Raw genomic sequence first — 19,621 nt, 5'->3', positions numbered from 1 at the left:
TGACATTCACAGCGTCTTTTCTAGGAATGGTTTGAAAGGGAGGAGAAGAAAACAATCTAAACACCACTTGGTAAAGAAATGTTACATTGTTTTTAAAGACTCTGAGATTAGACAGTAAAGTTATGAAACTATATTGTAGACTATTGCATTCATTAATTTAGCTTATTTAAATTCAGGATTCTTTTCCACCAAGTAATTTCTTAATTCACCTCTGTAGAAAAAAACCTGCAGGTTTAGCACAGAGAGTGTTTTTGTTTATTTTTAAGAGACAGCGTCTCTCTCTGTCATCCAGGCTGGAGTGCAGTGGTACAATCATAGCTCACTGTAGCCTTGAACTCCTGGGCTCAAGTGATCCTCTCCTGCCTCAGCCTCCTGAGTAACTGAGACTAACAGGCATGTGCCACCATGCTTGGCTAACTTTTTTGTATTTTTTGTAGAGACAGTCTCGCTGTGTTGCCCAGGCTGGTCTTGAACTCCTGTTCTCGGGAGATCCTCCTGTCTCAGCCTCCCAAAGTGCAGGGATTACAGGAGTGAGCCACAGTGCCCAGCCAGAGAGAAGATTTTTTATCATACTCTTCAAGACATTAGTGACCCTGGCCACAGTTCATTGTGTTTTACCAGGCTCTTCTCCCATTTACTACAAAGGAAGGGAAAACTGATCAAGATCTTGTTTGACACTCTAGTTTTAACACTTTATGGGTATTTTCCCTTTATTTCAGGTACTTGAACTATAGTAGAACTATATATTTCTCCCCCAAATGGAATAACCACAAATACAATTAACAGTTTTGAGACAGGGTCTCACTCCCATCACCTGAGCTAAAGTGCAGTGGAATGATCTTGGCTCACTGCAGCCTCTGCCTCCCGGGTTCAAGCAATTCTCCCACCTTGGCCTCCCAAGGAGCTGGGACTACAGGTACATGCCACCATGCCCAGCTAATGTTTATGTACGTGTATTCTTAGTAGATATGGGGTTTCTTCATATTGCCTAGGCTGGTCTCGAATTCCTGGGCTCAAGTAGTCCTCTCACCTCGGCCTCCCAAAGTGCCGAGATTACAGGCATGAGCCACCACACCTGGCCCAACACATCTTGAATAAAACTACTAAACCTCGAGAACACTTACTTTTCCATTCCAGTTAGCTTGCCTTCATCATTTTGGAGTGAATAGCCGTTGTTTTTTGTTTGTTTGTTTGTTTGTTTTTTCCGAAGATCTGCAAGCAAGAATAGAGATTATGATGGTATAAGACTATCTTTGTTTGTTATTAGAACTAGCCAAGAGACAACACATTCCTACCAACTGATTGTGGAGGCTGCCTTCGGACTGAGAATACTTTGGAGTGTTGCCAAAAAAGACCCAATGAACCGTGGCATCATGTAGACCACTGTTGCTTATCTCTGTTAGGAGTGTATTCTTCTGAAGAGACTTTAAGAACAAAAGTTAAAGGCAACTAATTCCAGGAAAGAACTACTGAGTGGACACTTAGTTACTGATCATTAAAGTCAAGTCAGGTCTTGACAAAAAGTAAAGAACCTTATTGTCTTCTGTTCCCACTTTTGGTTGTCTTCGACTACCTGTGTCATCTGTTGCAGACCTCCTTGTTAGTTATGAAAGAAAAAGGAAGACTCATAATGCCAAAGCCCACATACTCCAGGATCTATAGCAATGTTACAGTGTTCATCATTGTATACTACTACCTAACTACGTTATTGTAGTTATGTCAAAGGCATGAAGGCTTATATCTTCTTTTTTTTTTTTTTTTTTTTTTTGCATTGCTATTAGTCTTTTAGTGGCTACAAAGGAGTCAAGTAGATGATCTAATTTATTTGATCTTGTTAGCCACTCGTTTTAAAATTTACATTAATAATCCTGTGATGAATATGTTGGTATGAGTTTTCCAAAGTTATATATTTCTGGGATTTCTACAAGTGGAATCTCTGGTCTGAGAACCATTTGGTTTTGGCTCTTAATATGTCTGTTGCATTGTTTTCAAAGAGGCATATCACAATTCACAACCCTGTAAGCAATGTTTTCTCATCACCACTAACACTTTATAGATTGTTTTATAGGCCATGCCCATGCACTGTTTGAAACTTGTCATGTTTCCTCTCCCGTGAGGAAAGGTTTATTTCTGAGAAAAAACAGAATCATAGAAATATGATGACAGAGGCGGATGGGACCTGAGGAATCACCCATGGCAACCACTCTTTCTCTCTACACTTGGAAGGGTCAAATCCCTTCTCCAGCTTCTTTGATCACTTAGAGTAGTGAGTATACCACCTACAATGGAGTCCAATTCATCTCACTACAAACAGGTAAATTCCTTACCAGTAAGGAGAAAACTTCTGACACCTCTTCAAATACTTAGAGCAGCTACCAAGTAATCCCTTCCAACTCATTTAATCTTCACAACCACTTCCCCAAAACAGGTCAACCACCAGTTCAGAGAAAGGGTAACGATGCTGGTGCTGGTGATAATGACAGTAATAGTGTTCCTCATCAGTTAGGTCTCGGTGAGTTAGAAACTTAGAACTAAAACCTTGTTAAACTTACATGTGGGCCGAGCATGGCGGCTCATGCCTGTAATCCCAGCACTTTGGGAGGTCGAGGCGGGTGATCACCTGACATTAGGAGTTCAAGACCAGCCTGACCAACGTGGAGAAACCCCATCTCTACTAAAAATACAAAATTAGCCAGCAGTGGTGGCGCATACCTGTAATCCCAGCTACTAGGGAGACTGAGGCAGGAGAGTCGCTTGAACTCAGAAGGCGGAGGTTATGGTGAGCCAAGATTGTGCCATTGCACTCCAGCCTGGGCAACAAGAGTGAAACTCCATCTCAAAACAAACAAACAAACAAACAGACAAAAAACCTTACATGTGGACTTTATAAAGCTAAGAAAAGAAATTTAGAATGGCGATTTTGTCCAAAACCCTATTAGGGACTCATCTGAGACTAGAATCTAATCACCTCAATCCCAGTCTGTTACCCCCACCCCAAGTCCCATTGCCCCTTAGTAATGTTCCTGGATCCCTGGTAGAAGACAGATCAGCAAGTCAAGGTGTAAAGAACAGTTTCTCACCCAGGAAAAAACCAAAAGCCAGGAGTGTGTGTGCATGTGAGTGTGTGTACACATGCCTGTGCAGGGGCAGGAACTGATATGCCCACAAGGGACTGCTTAAGAACAAGAGTCCAACAGTACACAGTCCAACCCTCAACTTACCTTTTGCTTCATTTCCCTTACCACAGATTCGAACACTTCGGAAGATTCAACACTCAGACTCTTTGAGATGCTCTGACTTAATCATCACTGTCACCAAGACATTTGTGGAAGACAGGGAGAAAAAAAAAAAAAAGCCCCATCAACAAAGCATCCCAATAGTGCTTCAGTATCACATGCCCCCGTTGGGATTTTTACCCTCAAATTGACCTCAATGCAAGATGAGAACGTGCTTTATGTTTAAGTTTATACTAGACTTGGGAATGGATTATGGAGACAATGGCCCCTGGGTAATGTTGTTATTCAGATTAAGCCTGAGAAATACAAAACCTTAGACATAATACACTAAAAATGACTAAAAACATATTGAATTTGTGTGTTTGTAAAGTTGGGAGAGTATATAGCTTGAAATCTGGATCAAAAAGGTTGATTTTGTCCATTTCCTGACATGACCAAAGAGCATACTTTGCATCCTGAGTACACACCTACTTTCTGCCATCAGTTTAAGATGGGTTTAGGAAATTCAGGTCTCTAAATGTGATCAACAGATTGGGAATGTATCTGGTATTCTCCAGTAAAGAAATCTTACTTCCTGGATAATGTTGAAATGCTAGAACGGAGCCATTTCCAGGAAGTGAGGAAAATGTTGTTGCATCTACATTGGGAGACAGAAGAAAGGGAAAGAGAAGTTAGTTTTGCTTGCCTATAGTATCTTAAACTTAGTTCAGACATTGATCATGATTGTAGTAGTAAATACATGAAGCATATGTAGCTCACATTCTGTGCTAAGATACTGCTGTGTTCAATATGCTGCCTATAAACTCGTTAATCTTCACAACCCTATGAGGTACTATCATTTCCATTTTGCAGAGACTAGACTGAGACGTTACCCAAGGTCGCATAGCTAGAAAGCTGCAGAGCCCGTATGTGGCTCCAGACTCCACTTTTAGCTACAATACCTTGTAAGACTGCACGGGTGCCTGGCTTTCTTCATTCTCAACCTCAGTCACCTCACCTGTAAAATGGAGATCCTACCACCAATTTCAGGACTCCTGAGGGATTCACAGTGGAACATTTGTGAGCAGCCGTGTCTTTATATTAGTGAGGTCTCAACTGGCATTCACTCTGTCCCGTGAGGAAAGGTTTATTTCTGAGAAAAAACAGAATCATAGAAATATGATGACAGAGGCGGATGGGACCTGAGGAATCACCCATGGCAACCACTCTTTCTCTCTACACTTGGAAGGGTCAAATCCCTTCTCCAGCTTCTTTGATCACTTAGAGTAGTGAGTATACCACCTACAATGGAGTCCAATTCATCTCACTACAAACAGGTAAATTCCTTACCAGTAAGGAGAAAACTTCTGACACCTCTTCAAATACTTAGAGCAGCTACCAAGTAATCCCTTCCAACTCCCAAGACTCCCAACTCCCCTGGCAACCCTCCTTGGGTTCCAGCTTGACAAAGCTGCCTTCAAAGTATGGTGCTTGGAACAGTTGCATCAGGTAGGATATGACTATGCCAAAATAAAGGGGTACTTACCCCTCCCTTGACCTGCTGTTTCTACTCCTATTAAGAAAACCCCAGGTTGTATTCCCCAAGTAATTCTGAAGCACCCATGCCTACAATACCAGATCCCAGCTCCTAATCTCAAATTACCATCCATCCTCCAAAGCTGCCTCTTGATACTACAGTGGCTAAAAAGGGCTTTTTCTAAAATAAACTGAGACAATTTCTCTCGGCCGGAACAGGAGAACAAGGCTAGGAAACCCTGCTTTTGTGGCCTTCAAGCCCACTAAATGATTAAAAGTCTGACATCAGTTTGAACTGAAGCCCTAATGGCCAACACAGTCAACTCCTGTTGCTGATTCTGAAACTGTTCAAATACTTCCAGCTCTTTCCCCTATAGACATGAGAAAATAGTCCTTCACAACTCTCGTGTTTGGGCATGGTTGTGAGATCACTTCCAGCCAGTGACTGTCATTTCTGTCCAGAGCATCTAACTGCCAGCGCAAAGACCCCTCAGAGTGCTTCCCCTCAGGCCAGGTAACATAACCATCAGGCTGGTGCCCAGGGGACTGCAATGAGCAGAGCCCACCTGCTGCACGCATGGACTGTGGCCTGAGTGAGAAGGCTGGGTTGCTCTTGAAACCACACCATAACTTAGCATATTCTGACATAACTCCATTATTAAACTCCAGAAAAGTGGCCAGTTGCAGTGGCTCATGCCTGTAAACTCAGCACTTTAGGAGGCTGAAGCAGGAGGATCATTTGAGGCCAGGAGTTCGAGACCACCCTGGGTAACATAGGAGCCCTCATCTCTGTAATTTTTAAAATTATTATTATTATTAGCCGGCCATGGTGGTGTGGGCCTGTAGTCCCAGCTACTTGAGAAGCTGAGGTGGAAGGATCACTTGAGCCCAGGAGTTTGAGACTGCAGTGAGCTGTGATTATGCCACTGTACTCCAGCCTGAGTGACAGAATGAGACCCTGTCTCTAAAATAAATATATGAACTCCAGAAAGAAGTGGGAGTCTCCCCTAGATCCCTCCAGAGCTCCCAGTATCTCTTAAGAGCTTACACTTACCCAACACTTTTTATTCCCTCTTTTTTCTGATTGGGCTTAACAACTTTATTTGAAATGAAAATATTTAGGATTACAAAGGCTCAACCATTATCTGATGAAGCAGCAAGAAGACCTCATCCCACTCACAAGCTCCTAGACAACCATGTTTTTAGAAGCTATAGTAAGGACAGGGACTATTCTCATCTTCACAAGCCACTGCTGCCTAACGTGTAAGTTTGGAAACTCAGAGCTGGGGAGGGTGATCAAAGGGAGGGAGAAAGATACACTCCAGATAAACTAAGCTTTTGAGCAGCCCTGCCATCAAGTTCATGGTTTTCCCTGGGAACAGCTTTCCGCTGAGTGAAACTGGTTCGTTCCAGCCTGAGGCCCAGGAATGAGAAACTCCCCGCAAAAGCTGAAGCGTAGAAGTGCAGTCATTGCTCCCATAGGAGGCATGGCCAGAAACAAATAGTGGTGACTTATTTAGAAAGTTACTAAGTTGCTACCATTGTGTTTTTTGCTCTGCACGGCATGGGAAGGTGACTCCCTACCGAGCGCCCAGCAGATACAAAACACCAGGTCACAATGGCAGGGCTTGCCAGGCTTTTCAATGGTCGCCTCCATGCAGGAACTCCCACCTCTCCCCAAAACTCAAGGAGGGCCCAGGATACGCATTTACTTATCTGGAGCAGAATCAGCTTCATGGGCTCCACTAGCCTTCTTAACCTACCAACTTCAGAACATGAGTACTGAGGGGAAAAGTTTAACATAATCCTCACAGGATTCTAAAACCCAGTATTTTGGCAGAGTGGGGCTACAGCAGTCAAAAGACAGGGAGAAACCTACCCAATTTCCTGTATGGCATTTGGGAGGGAATATCTGCCAGTCATTACCCCAGTGGAGCTCCACTGATGCAAAGAGAGAAACAAAGCCTGTGGAACTGAGAAAATACCTCTAGAGCATTCTTTAAGACCCTTCTCACTCAAAGCCCTCCCTCACCAGGATTCCATGAAGAGTAAAGTCATAGGCAAGTATTCAGTTGAGTTGTATTTCCTGAAGTGCCTCATAGGAAGATACTAGAAGAAGAGGTAACATTCATTCAACAGCTATATGCTATGTGCCAAGTCCCTTGCTGGTTCCTGAGGATACACCAGGGAAAAGTCAGATGGCAAGGAACCTGTCCTCATGACACTTGCATTCCACTGAGAGAGACAAGAAAAGTCACCAACGGCTGGTCACGGTGGCTCACACCCGTAATCCTAGCACTTCAGGAGGCCAAAGTGGGTGGATTGTTTCAGTGCAGGAGTTCAAGACCAGCCTGGGCAACGTGGTGAAACCCCATCTCTACTAAAAATACAAAAATTAGTCAAGTGTGGTGGCGTGCACCTGTTGTCCCAGCTACTTGAGAGGCTGAAGTGGGAAGAGCACTTGAGCCCAGGATGTCAAGGCTGCAGTGAACCATGATCACACCACTGCACTCCAACCTGGGTGACAGAGGGAGACCCTTTCTTAAAAAAAAAAAAAAAAAAAAAAAAAAAAAAAAAAAGTCACTGACAGCAGTAAGTGCTCTGAAAGAATGAAAGAGGATGATGTGGCAGTGACTGTTGGTGGCATCTGAGCAGAGACCTGCAGGATGAAAAAGACTGGACAAGAGAAGAGCTACTAACAAGTTAGGTGATCTGGGAAGCTAGACGTAGTGAGGGCCACAAGTAAGTCTTGATAAAGGGAAGACAAGGGCAAACTTCAGTCTGAATTCTCCCAGGCCCGCCACAATGCAAGACAGCACTGAAAACGGTTTGACGTATCAGCACTTGGTGATATGGTTTGGATCTGTGTCCTCACCCAGATGTCATGTTGACATGTAAATCCCCAGTGTTGCAGGTGGGGCCTGGTGGGAGGTGATCAGATCATGGGGGCAGGTTTCTCATGAATGGTTTAGCACCATCCTCTTAGTGCCATCCTTGAGATAGTGAGTGAATTCGCTTGAGATCTGGTCGTTTAAGTGTATGGCACCTCTCCTCAACCCCCAATTCTCTCTGGCTCCTGCCTTTATCATCTGATGTGCCTGCCCCCTCTTCACCTTCTCCCATGAGTAAAAGCTTCCCAAGGCCTCTCTAGAAGCTGAGCAGATAGATGCCAACACCATACTTCCTGTAAAGCCTGCAGAACTGCAAGCCAGCCAATTAAACCTCTTATCAATTAGTGAGTCTCAGTGATTTTGTTTTTTATTTTTTGAGACAGGGCCTCACTCTGTCACATAGGCTAGAGTGAGTGATGCAGTGTTGGCTCATTGCAGCCTCAACCTCCTGGCCTCAAGCAATTCTCTCACCTCAGCCTCCCTAGTAGCTGGGACTACAGGCATGTGCCACCACACCTGTCTAATTTTTATATTATTTGTGGAAACAGGGTTTTACCATGTGGCCCAGGCTGGTTTCAAACTCCTGGGCTCGAGTGATCCTCCTGCCTTGGCCTCCCAAAGTGCTGGGATTACAGGTGTGAGCCACTGTGCCCAGACAGTTATTTCTTGTGTTGCTTTATAGCAACACAAGAACAGTCTTATGCACTTAGGTAACCTTTCCACATTCATGCTTAACAGCATGCCAGTTCCTTGGGTCCAGGCCTTCCCACTGGCCATTGCCCTTACCTGAGGTTGAGATGAGAAGGCCATTAATGGTCGTGATCTTCAGTCCCCCAGCAGGGAGATGAAGCACCGTGAATTTATGCCTCATGTCCTGGTCTTCCTGGAGCTCTGGTGCTGGGACAAGGGTATGGCCTCCAACAGTGCCTGCTGAGGGATTATCTGTGGCCCAGTGGGGAGGTTCCAAAGCCAGAGAGTAGCCTGGTGCTCAGCACTCTCACTCTTCAAACCCAAGAGTTTGGCCTAGCTGCTGCCAGCAGGTGGAGGGTTCTGGGTGGTTTGGTGCTCAATACTGCCTTCCTGAGCACTTTCCAAATCCAGGGTCTCCTCTTGGAGAGATCTGATCTCCCAGAGGGCAGGTGAGGAGTCCGGACTTTCTCTTTTGGTCACCCCCTCCCATGTCTGAGCCACTTTTCCATCCCTCTCTTCAAGGGCAACTCTGGATCCCAGCACTCTCTCCTGATTATGTGTAAAGAGCAGAGAGCAGAATGGAGGGCCATTCTGAAGGGGCTGGCAGCAGATGATTCACCAAGCCATCCTGCATGGGTTTAGCCTTCGGTCTGGGGAAAGCAGTAGTGAGCAGGGTTTTTGTTAGACCTTGTACTCCATCCCATGTCTTGCTTAACTGCAGCCTTGGGGCTACTAAGGTTTCATCCATTAACAAAGGATCTTCTTTTCCAGTGGGTAGAAGGAAGAGAGGGATCAGATGCTGTAGGCCTCCCCTCTATCCTCTGAGGCTTCCTCATTCCCCATTTGAGAGGGCCCCCCAGCCTCTGCCCTTCTGTTTCCCATATGGGCGACACTTGGATCTGAGATGGTTCCTAATGGAAACTCTGGGGCAGAACAGAGAGAAGCTGCTCATACCAAAGCTCATGGGGGATTCTCTCTTGGCCTCAGCAAAGGCACAGTATTGGCCTTGGAATGCAGCGCTGGTGGGTCTTGAGGTCAATCTTATGGAAAGCAGCACCACGCTGACAGCCAGTGGCCCTGAAGGAAACATCTGACTTCCCCAGTGTCCACATGCATGTGAGACCTTCTTCTCCACAGTCGGGGAAACCCCATGGAAGATGAGCTTGTCCTGGCTCTCGGCACAGTCCTCATGGCCATCAAACCCTTGGATGTAAACGACAATGTTTCTCGCCCATCCCAGATGACCCAGTTGTACCAGATGTTTGGCAGGCGGCTGAATCGATTCCGTGGCAGCTCCCCTAATGGATCCTTCAAAACCACATGGCACCTTCTGATTGGAACATACACTACCCTGAGGTTTTGTCTCATCTCAGTGGGTCAAGGATGGAAGAGACAGGAGAGAGATGAAGGAACCAGGTTAGTACAAGACTCAGTTGAGTCATAGAAGGGCACAATCAATGCCACCTATTTAACCCCAAGTTAGCATAAGACTCGCCTTAAGTTACACTTATGGAACAGAGCTGCTGGCTTCTCAGAAGGTGCTCAGCTCATGTCACCAGCCCTACAGGCTTCTCTTCTACTTCCCCATAATTCCTCCCTTCTCTGGTGGCCCTCAGTACCCTGCAAATACTTGTATCCTGAAAGTTGTCATGCATGGCATTAGTCACGCTGCATTTGGCTGTCATTGGTTTGTCTCTAACCCTCCACTTCTTGATGGCAGGGACTGGCTCTTGTCTCCCACTTGCCAACAAGCACCTTCAAGTGCCTGCTGGATGGAGAGTGATCTTACAGCATCTCCAGCCTCTGCTCCAGAACACAGGGGCAGAGATCTCAGGGGCCAAGATCTCATTTCCTTCACTGACCCAGACCTGGGAAGGTGATAAGAGGAGCAAGCTAATCCAACCCATGGCTTATCAGCAAGCAGGAAAATAAATGACACTTGGAACACATGGCAAGGTCCCCAACAGGCTCTTAAGGGGCCTTCTGCCATCCTGATGCAGAGCTCTCAGAGGGTGGTATGTGGGTTAATAGAGACCCCCTCATCCATCTATCATTGGCCATCCTTCTTAACCCTTCCCCATCTGAGTTATCTGAAGCCTCTCACCTTGGCTTTCAGTGCTACTAATCCTGGCATTGGCAGCTTGGAGAGAACAGGCAAGGCCCACATCTAGGCTCTGTATGATCTCATCTCTGCCCTCCAGTGAGTACAGATCTCAACACTCCACGAAGGAATCCCCAGACATCAGATACAGTGCTGAATCGGAACATCATGAAGAAAGCTGTGCACAGCTTTAACTTCCTAGAGAGACTGAAAGTTTTATTCAATTCTCCTGAAGAAGACATAACTGCCAAGTTTAACCAGAGGTGAGAAGGAAAATAATGTAAGAGAGAACATCTACCTCTGGTACACAAAATGTTTTATTTGCAAACGAGGTCTCTATGGACCCTCTCCCCACCTTACCCTCCAGAGACAACCATGATGGGATTAGAACAGCAAGAACTTGCTAAGAGCCACATTGCCCTGAGGGTACTTGTAGACACTAAGCCCTGGGACGGCAAGAAAATGAGGACACAAATCTGGGACTCTTGCCCTGAGGAGAGCCCTGGAGGGCTGGTGTGCTTCTAGTTTGGTACTCACCAAGCTACAAGCAAAAGCAAGTCCTCTTCAAAGGAAAGCATGACAGTTTAGGCCTAGAGCTGGGATCTGCAAACTACAGCTCGTGAAACAAATCCAGCTGCTGCCTGTTTTTCGTAACTACAGTTTTATTTAAATATGGTCATGCCATGTATATAAATGATGGATGTTACTCTAATCTGCCCTGCTCAATACAGTAGCCACTAGACACATGTGGCTATTGAGAACATGAAATGTGGCTAGTGTAACTGAGAAACTGAATTTCTAACTTCTGTTCTCATTTAAATAGCTAGTAGACAGTGTGAGGACTAACAATAATGATGCCATATTACAACCTTGACGACTGTGTTCTCAGAAACCACCAAGTTGCCTCCTCTCTCTCGCTGTCTTCCTTTATATCTTCCAAACAGACAGGGCTGTATAGATTAAGATCAAGAGTAAAGCATTTTTAGCAAAAAACAACAAAAAACAATTTATATCCAAGGACTTACTAGAATTTTAAGATAAAGAAGACAGTTACATGAGAAAAGTTTAAAGAAATAAAGAATATAATCAAAATAAAAAACACTACTAGGAATAGGCAGATTAGAAAACACATGAACTTCTAGAAATGCAAAATTGAAATAAAGCTCAATGGATACCGATGTCAGCAATTTACCTGAAATACATCAAAAAATAAGATGAATATATAGATACGAAGTAAGTAAAATATTAATGGTAGAATGTAGGTAGTAGATATTGGTTGTTCATTGTAAAGGTCTTTCAACTTGGCCATACGTTTGAAATATTGTGGTAAAATGTCAGAGAAAAGAAAAACTCATGAACCAACAAACTCACCCATAATTTAGCACAAAGACAAGGAGATAAAAACATGAAAGAAGAGATTTGAAGGCTCAAAGAAGAAAGTCTTAGATATCTAACTGGAGACCCAGAAAGAAAAAGCAGAAAAATGGAAAAAAGAGCAACATCTGATGGCTACAAGTTTTCTAGAACTGACGAACAACATGAATCCACAGATCTAGGATGTACAATGTAGTAATTAAAGATGGCCATAAAAACTTCCCTATACCACCCCTTGCAGGGTAGTGTCTAATCCTTCTCCCCTTGTATCTGGAATGGCCTCAGCAACTTGCTTAATAAATAGGACCTAAAAGTCATGCTGTAAGACTCCCAAGGCTAAGTCAGAAGCAGCCTTAGTTTCCATCTTTGTCTCTTGTTCTGGGGAAAGCCAGAGGCCTTGTAAGAAATCTGACTAGATTGTCGGCCGGGCGCGGTGGCTCAAGCCTGTAATTCCAGCACTTTGGGAGGGCGAGGTGGGTGGATCATGAGGTCAGGAGATCGAGACCATCCTGGCTAACACGGTGAAACCCCGTCTCTACTTAAAAATACAAAACAAAAACTAGCCGGGAGAGGTGGCGGGCGCCTGTAGTCCCAGCTACTCGGGAGGCTGAGGCAGGAGAATGGCGTAAACCCGGGAGGCGGAGCTTGCAGTGAGCTGAGATCCGGCCACTGCACTCCAGCCTGGGCGACAGAGCGAGACTCCGTGTCAAAAAAAAGAAATCTGACTAGATAAATCTCAAGACTGTAAAAGGAAGAGGGACACATCTGAGTCCAGCCTCCCAGCTGTCCCCACTGATGTTCATGTTGTAAACTCATATGAGCAAAGCTATCTTGGACCTTCCAGACCCGCCCAGATTTCAGCTAAATACCACCAAGATACTGCAGCCAATCTCGTGTGGGGTGGAAGAATTGCCCAGCTGATACTTGCTTAAATTTCTGATTCACAAAAGAGGTAATAAAATGGTTATTTCTTTAAGTCACTAAGTTTTGGGGCAGTTTGCTATCCAACAATAAATACCCAGAAATTAGTATGCTCAAGCAAAATGTAAAATAAAAAAGGAATTGACACAGACCTAAGGAAATTTCAAAACTTTAAAAAGATCTTAAAACAAAGTCAGAGACAGGATTGATCACCTTGAAGAAATGTCACTTAGGTTCCATAGCCACAACAGAAACAAGAGACAGTGGAATAACTTCTGGCAGATGTTGAGAGAAAAAGTTTTCAACTTAGAATCATGTACCCAATACAACTATAATGAGGCTGGGCATGGTGGTTCACGCCTGTAATCCCAGGCCAAGGCAGTTGGAGGCCAAGGCAGTTGGATCAGCTGAGGTCAGGAGTTCAAGATCAGCCTGGCCAACATGGTGAAACCCTGTCTCTACTAAAAATACAAAAACTAGCTGGTGTGATGGCAGGTACCTGTAATTCTAGTTACTCGGGAAGCTGAGGCAGGCAAATTGCTTGAACCCAGGAGGTGGAAGTTGCAGTGAGCCAAAATTGTGCCACTGCACTCCAGCCTGGGTGACAGAGCAAGACTGTCTCAAAACAAAACAAAACAAAACAAAACAAACTATAATGAAAGAGGGTAAAAGACACTAGATAAATAAAATCAGAGTCTACCTTCAAGAAACTGTAATGAAACTTCTAAAGTTCATTTAGAGAAGGATGGTTTGAAATACAGAGAAGGATGCAGACAAATAAAATATTAAGCTTTTTTTTTTTACAGATAAGAAAAAAAGCGGTACCCACCAATGTAGTTCTGGGGTGTCAAAGTCTCCAGAGAGGGTTCACCCTCTTCCCAGGGGACAGATGGGTAGAACAGCAGGAGCCCCTACAGTCTGGGTCCTTTTCCCAGGGGGGTTCTCTGGAAAGCTAGGAAGGGAACCTGGCAGATCCCAGGGGAAGTCTCTCCATACCTGTTCCAGGGAATGGGTGGATTTCCAGATCTTAGCTTCCTTTAGAGCAGCCCCTTTGGAGGGTGAGTGGCCATGTCAGTATGCTCTTCAAGGGACTCCCCAGAGGAGGTCACTGCCCAGCCAGTTTACAGTTCCAAGACCAATGCAGCAGCCACATGCGGTAGCACATGTCTTTGGCCCTGAAGGCACTTCACATCCAGGGGAGGGTCCCAGAATGTGAGAAAGCCAGAACCCAGGAACTAGCCCAAGAGCAAAGGGATGCAGTGCATCACCCAGTCTTCCTCCTTCAAGGAGGCTGCTCCTTCTGTGCTGCCTCTGCTGTATGACGTAGCTGGGAACCGTTTCTCACTCGACCTCAAGTAGTGAGGCCCCGCTATTGTCCCACTAGGAACAGCTTCCTTGGGCCCAGGCCAGGAAGTACTCACTAGACGTCTAGATGCCAGCTCCATTTCACCCTGGCTTCAGGAGGGAGCCAGAGAAGCCACTGAGCTCTGCAGAAGGCACTCCACATTAGTCTGCAGAAAGCTGGGATTGCAGCTCCCAAGGAGTTCAGCAGAGAGGCTGCCAGTAGCCTCTCTCTCTCTTTGACTGAACAAGCCCTGGGGAATGGCTGGACTCAAAGAGCTGAGGGAGGGATCTACCTCCCCTCTAGTCTCAAATAGTTTCACAGTTGCCTTTGGATGTCCTGACAGCAACCATGAAGCTATTGTAGACATTCCCATGGTCCCCTCTAGTGTTCCGGGTTCTCTGTGGTAGGCAGAGGGTGGGAACACCAGTGTAGGTTAGGAAGCATGTTGGAGGGCAGTTATGGCTACAGGAGCTTGTTGAGGGGCCATTGTCAGCATCACACTGGCCAGGTTCTCCAGCGATTCTGTGGCCAGCCCATTTGGACTCCAAGAAGTGTGTGTTGAGTCTCTTCCTGTAAAATTCCTATGTTGCTTTGAGGAGGCACCCTCTGAGATCACACCACGGGGCAGGCCAGCTGTCTGTCCTGGCTCAGGGAGGGCTGAGGATAAGGTCATCCAAGGGAGAAGATATGACTTCACCTCAGAGGTAGCCACTCAAAGGCCTTGGGAGAGAGCAAGAGGTATTAACGCTTTGCCACCCAGAGATGCATCTGCCAAAGTGACTCTTGCCTCACTGGAGATGAACTTGGCTCTTGAGCAAGCAAGCCGCTTGATGGTAGAATTTGGGATGTCTGTAGGAATTCACCAAAACCAAGTCAGTCAGAGAGCACTCAGCTTGGAACATAGCAAGAGCAGAACTGGAGCTAGGAGAAAGCTGTGTGGTAACAGAAATAGAATCTGGCCTGCCTTCCAGAGACAATCAGGCCTCATTGACCAAGCCTGGCCCAGGCTTTCCCCATGGGAAACATGGCGTGTCACCAGGCAAGACGCTCATCTGTATAGGAAGCTGCTTGTACGCTCCGGGAAGTTTTCCACTCCCTGAGAGGGGCTGAGAGAAAGCAGCTCCCTTTCCCAAGATGTCATTCTTTCCCATAAGCCCAAATCTGAGTGGTTAATTGAATTAGAATTAATTAGAATTAGAATTAGAATTAGAATTACGGGTACCGGCCGGGCGCGGTGGCTCAAGCCTGTAATCCCAGCACTTTGGGAGGCCGAGACGGGCGGATCACGAGGTCAGGAGATCGAGACCATCCTGGCTAACACGGTGAAACCCCGTCTCTACTAAAAATAAAAAAAAAAACTAGCTGGGCGAGGTGGCGGGCGCCTGTAGTCCCAGCTACTCGGGAGGCTGAGGCAGGAGAATGGCGTAAACCCGGGAGGCGGAGCTTGCAGTGAGCTGAGATCCGGCCACTGCACTCCAGTCCGGGAGACAGAGCGAGACTCCGCCTCAAAAAAAAAAAAAAAAAAGAATTACGGGTACCTGTCATCATGCCTGGTGAGTCCACAGAGGCTGGCCCAACTTCTGAAGTGTTCCCCAGCCTTCCCCATTCTACAAGTGAGGACCAAGCTGCCAGTTTGGGTCACCATGGAGCTTGTTATGGAACTTACAATGCTGGAAGGGACCTCTCTGCTGCCTGAGGCCCAGGCAAAAGTACTTTTTTCTGGGTTTTCTGACCACCTTGTATCAAAGACTGATGTTTCTACAGAGGTTGAGGAAGAGGTTATCTTCAAAAGACCTATCTCACTTGTTTCTGGCAACTTGGTGGCCAGGATGCTGCCTGCTGTGTGCTTGCCAAATAACATGAGAGACTGGCTAAACCACATGGGGCACCGAAGTTCCTGAGATCCCAAGTCTCTTCTCCATTTGGGTTTTTGGACCATCAGGTTTGGAGGAGACTCTTTGAAATGGAACGGGAGATTTTGTAATACAGGACTTCGTGATCTTTTCCCTGGAATCCACTCTAGGATCCCAGAAGACATAATACTTCCCCCTGCAGTGCTTTATCTCCATGTAAAGCATAGTTCTTAGCTAGCAAGACCACATGCACAGCCAGACCTGGGTGGCAGAAACATGTGCTCTCTTGTTCCAACAGGCATGGAAAGAACTTGGGGTCATGTTCTTTCTACCACAGGGGAGACATCCTGAAACATGATCTTGTCAGGGTTTGCCTCACAGTCATTGATTCCTGTGGCCCTAAAGCCACGGGCATAAATAACAACGTGGCTTTGGGGGCCAGCTCAGATGGCCCAGTTATACCAGATGTTCCAAGGAAACCAACTTCACATCATCACGATAGAGAACTCACCCATCTTGTCTCTCAGGATGACATGGCAGCATTTCACAGGGACAAAGATTTCTGTCCAAGAGAGTCTGAGTCCTGTAGGAAGAAAAGAACTGGGTGGAGGCACTGGGAAGAAAATCAGTTTATATGAGTGCTCTCAACAGCAAAGCTTCTATTTTGCCCTTTGCATACATTTCCTATGCCTGGGCCAGAAAACAAGCATGTTCAAGTTGTTGAGGGGAAGGTATGAAGAAAGAGGCTTAAAACATAAAGCAAAAAGACATAACAAATGATTCATAGGATATGGTATTCCCTTCAGCTGACATTCAGGACCGGCACCCTCAAAAGAATGTGGAGAATGGGGTAAGACCTTGTAGGGGAAGAAAAATAATCCTTTCTACTCTTCATAGTTCTTAACCAGGACTCCCTGTAACAAAGACAGGTTAACAAGCAAAAACACAAACAGAAGTTTGATAATGTGCGTCTCTCGTGTATATATGGGAGATAACCCAGAGAAATGAGATTTCAAAGAAAAAGTTTAAACTTCAGCTTTAAATACCATCGGTTCTTTGAAATAAAGAACTAAGAGCATGGAGAAAGACCCCGTTAAGACCCGAAGACCAGGAAAAGCACCTTAGACAAAGGTAAGGTTGTTCTGCAGGTTTAAGTCACGCCTCCTCCATTAAGTGTCTGGTGATTTAGCCATCCTTCTCCTCCTGGGACAGAGAGGGAGACACTCTTACAGGTGGAGATTTCCCTTATTAATGTAACTTTCTCTTAAAATTGTAACTTTTCAGCCATATTTTCGTGGTGGCATATTTTGGTCTCCAACCACCTGAAGTGACTCACAGAGGGAAGTCATCTTCATGGAAGCCATGGAAAAGGTAGCTCTGGCACCTGCTGAGAATAGTATGGGGAGGGAGAACTTTCCCTCTGTCCTCTGAGGCTTTGATGACTGAGTCTGTGAAACAAACTGGCAGCAGACAGATTAACAGTAAAAATAAAAATACAAATTTGTTGTATGCATGGGGATAAGAATACAAATTTATTGTATGCATGGGGACATCACATGAAAGCAAAGTGAATATCCCCTAAATCCCGGTAAGATCTAGAAGCATATTCACTCTCTTCATATGGGAGGCTGGAGGGGGATGTAAGCAACTTAGGGAACTGTAAATGAGTTTTGGTGGGAAGTAAAATCCTAAGCCCCCCACCTGACTGAATAGGCTGCCTCTCGCCAAGGGAACCAAAAAACAAACCTGAGTTCCAGGCCATGATGGGCTGGGAGGTTAGATAGGCCTTGTCATCTACCCCTTCCTTCACCCAACCCCCATTAGGCCTTCTTCCCTAAGGGTTAAACAGAAACCAGCTTTCGACAGACTCGCTTCACCAATTTCAACCAATCACCTGACGCCGTCCCTGCCTTTTGCTGTTTTGACACAGCAACTGACCAGCATTCCTTCCCAATAGAGACCACCAATCATGAAGTGATTCTGGTCAGTCTACAGGGACTTTGCACTGACAGCCTTCCTGTCCTTTGCTTCACTTTTTGTTGTAGAGTCTAACTGAATATTAAGTCTTAACCCCAAAGTGAACATGGAATGCATGTTACATACATGTTAGCCTACTACACATGTACTCACTCCCCTTCATGAATATTCATAGCTCCTCCTACAACCTGTTGAATATGTGTATTTAGTCCTTCAGCATAAATTCCCATCTCATCCTTCTCTCCCTCAGAGCACTTGCTTTTCGGTTTCAGCTGGTAGCTCCACGTCCTGCCTGCAGGTCATGGTACCCTCCTTTCCAAATGTACAAACCTCGTGATTCTTCAGTTCATGTTGGGAAAGATGAGTGGACCCTCAGAAGAAAAGGTGACAGCCTGTGACAAAGTCTGTTTTCTGGGCATGAGGTCAAACCTCAGTCTCCTCTCTTGTGTTATGAGCTGGTCTTCTTGGTTGAAGAGATTCCTGGGGAAGTCATGACAGTTGAGTTCATTTTGGAGGATTGTCTTTAGACAGATAAGGTGAGCTCAAAGCTAGCCTCTGCCTTCATCCACTGTCTCTCAAATGCCCTCAGTTCAGGCCGGACGCGGTGGCTCAAGCCTGTAATCCCAGCACTTTGGGAGGCCGAGACGGGCAGATCACGAGGTCAGGAGATTGAGACCATCCTAGCTAACACGGTGAAACCCCGTCTCTACTAAAAAATACAAAAAACTAGCCGGGCGAGGTGGCGGGCGCCTGTACTCCCAGCGGGAGGCAGAGCTTGCAGCGAGCTGAGATTCGGCCACTGCACTCCAGCCTGGGCGACAGAGCGAGACTCCGTCTCAAAAAAAAAAAAAAATGCCCTCAGTTCAAAGCAATCAGCACACCAAAACATACTCTGGGGTGGCATTTTCTGAACTCCTTCAGCAGACAGATCACAATGAGGCAGCATTTGCTCAGCAGCAACATAAATTGAGAAGTTGCTGGTGTAACACCCAGATCAACCATTTGCCACCCAAATTCCTGCCTGCCCAGAAGGAAGGCAGGCAGGCAGGCAGGAAGCTGTTTCAGGTGGTCACTACTATCAGGGAAATAGCTTTACTCCCTGAGTCTGTTTCCTCATCTCTAAGGCTGTCATCGCTACCTGAAAAGGGTTTAGCCCAGGTTTAGTCCATAGCATGCTTTCCTATGTTCTCACAACTGTTTTATTCTATTGGGAGTGGGTAGGGGTGAAGGATTCAGAAAAGTTTAAGATATGACCCTTGAGGACATGGTTCAGTTATGGACAAAATCATGTTTGTGAAGAAGTACACAAGCCAGCCTATGATGGCCAATGTAGGCACTCAGAGGATGGGAGAGAGCCTGTGAATCCCTCCACATTCTTCCTATCCCCTCTATTGATGTGGGGCTTTGGGGAAGACTTTAGACGACAAAAAAACAAAAACAAAAAAAACAAAAAAAAACAAAGACTCCAGTCTTAATTCTTCTCCAGCCCAGACTAATCCATCAGCATGTCCTGTTGACTCCTTCTTCAAAATATCTAGAATCCAACTGGTTTTCACCCTTACCTCCATACTGCCATGTCTCACACTTGGTATCTCCCTAACTTATCTCCCTGCTTATACTCTTATGGAATGGTCCATTATATAGAGGGATTTTTGTTCAAAGATAGATACCACCTTGCTCATATCAATACCTTTAAGTAGCTGGCCCATCATTCAAAA

General features: G+C 45.6%; 1 long non-coding RNA gene across 3 annotated transcripts; it reads right to left on the bottom strand.

Moving 5' to 3' along the window:
• Positions 1-2,754: 2,754 nt before the first annotated feature.
• On the bottom strand, positions 2,755-12,283 carry LOC117099713. 3 transcript variants are annotated; one of them, XR_004443967.1, is made up of 4 exons: positions 8,429-12,283; positions 3,704-4,368; positions 3,222-3,308; positions 2,755-2,810 (listed from the first exon to the last, which is right to left on the bottom strand). It is a non-coding gene; the product is annotated as an uncharacterized LOC117099713 (long non-coding RNA). The 3 variants fall into 3 exon arrangements; XR_004443966.1 differs by lacking the exon at positions 2,755-2,810 and having other exon boundaries at positions 2,861-3,308; positions 3,704-3,873; positions 4,234-4,368; XR_004443965.1 differs by lacking the exon at positions 2,755-2,810 and having other exon boundaries at positions 2,861-3,308.
• Between the last annotated feature and the right edge of the window lie 7,338 nt (positions 12,284-19,621).

This window comes from Trachypithecus francoisi, unplaced genomic scaffold, assembly GCF_009764315.1.
Source record: "Trachypithecus francoisi isolate TF-2019V2 unplaced genomic scaffold, Tfra_2.0 Lachesis_group17, whole genome shotgun sequence".
In the NCBI taxonomy this organism is placed as follows: Eukaryota; Metazoa; Chordata; class Mammalia; order Primates; family Cercopithecidae; genus Trachypithecus; species Trachypithecus francoisi.
Note: the sequence above shows the minus strand (reverse complement) of the source record. Positions and strands in the feature narration are given on the sequence as shown.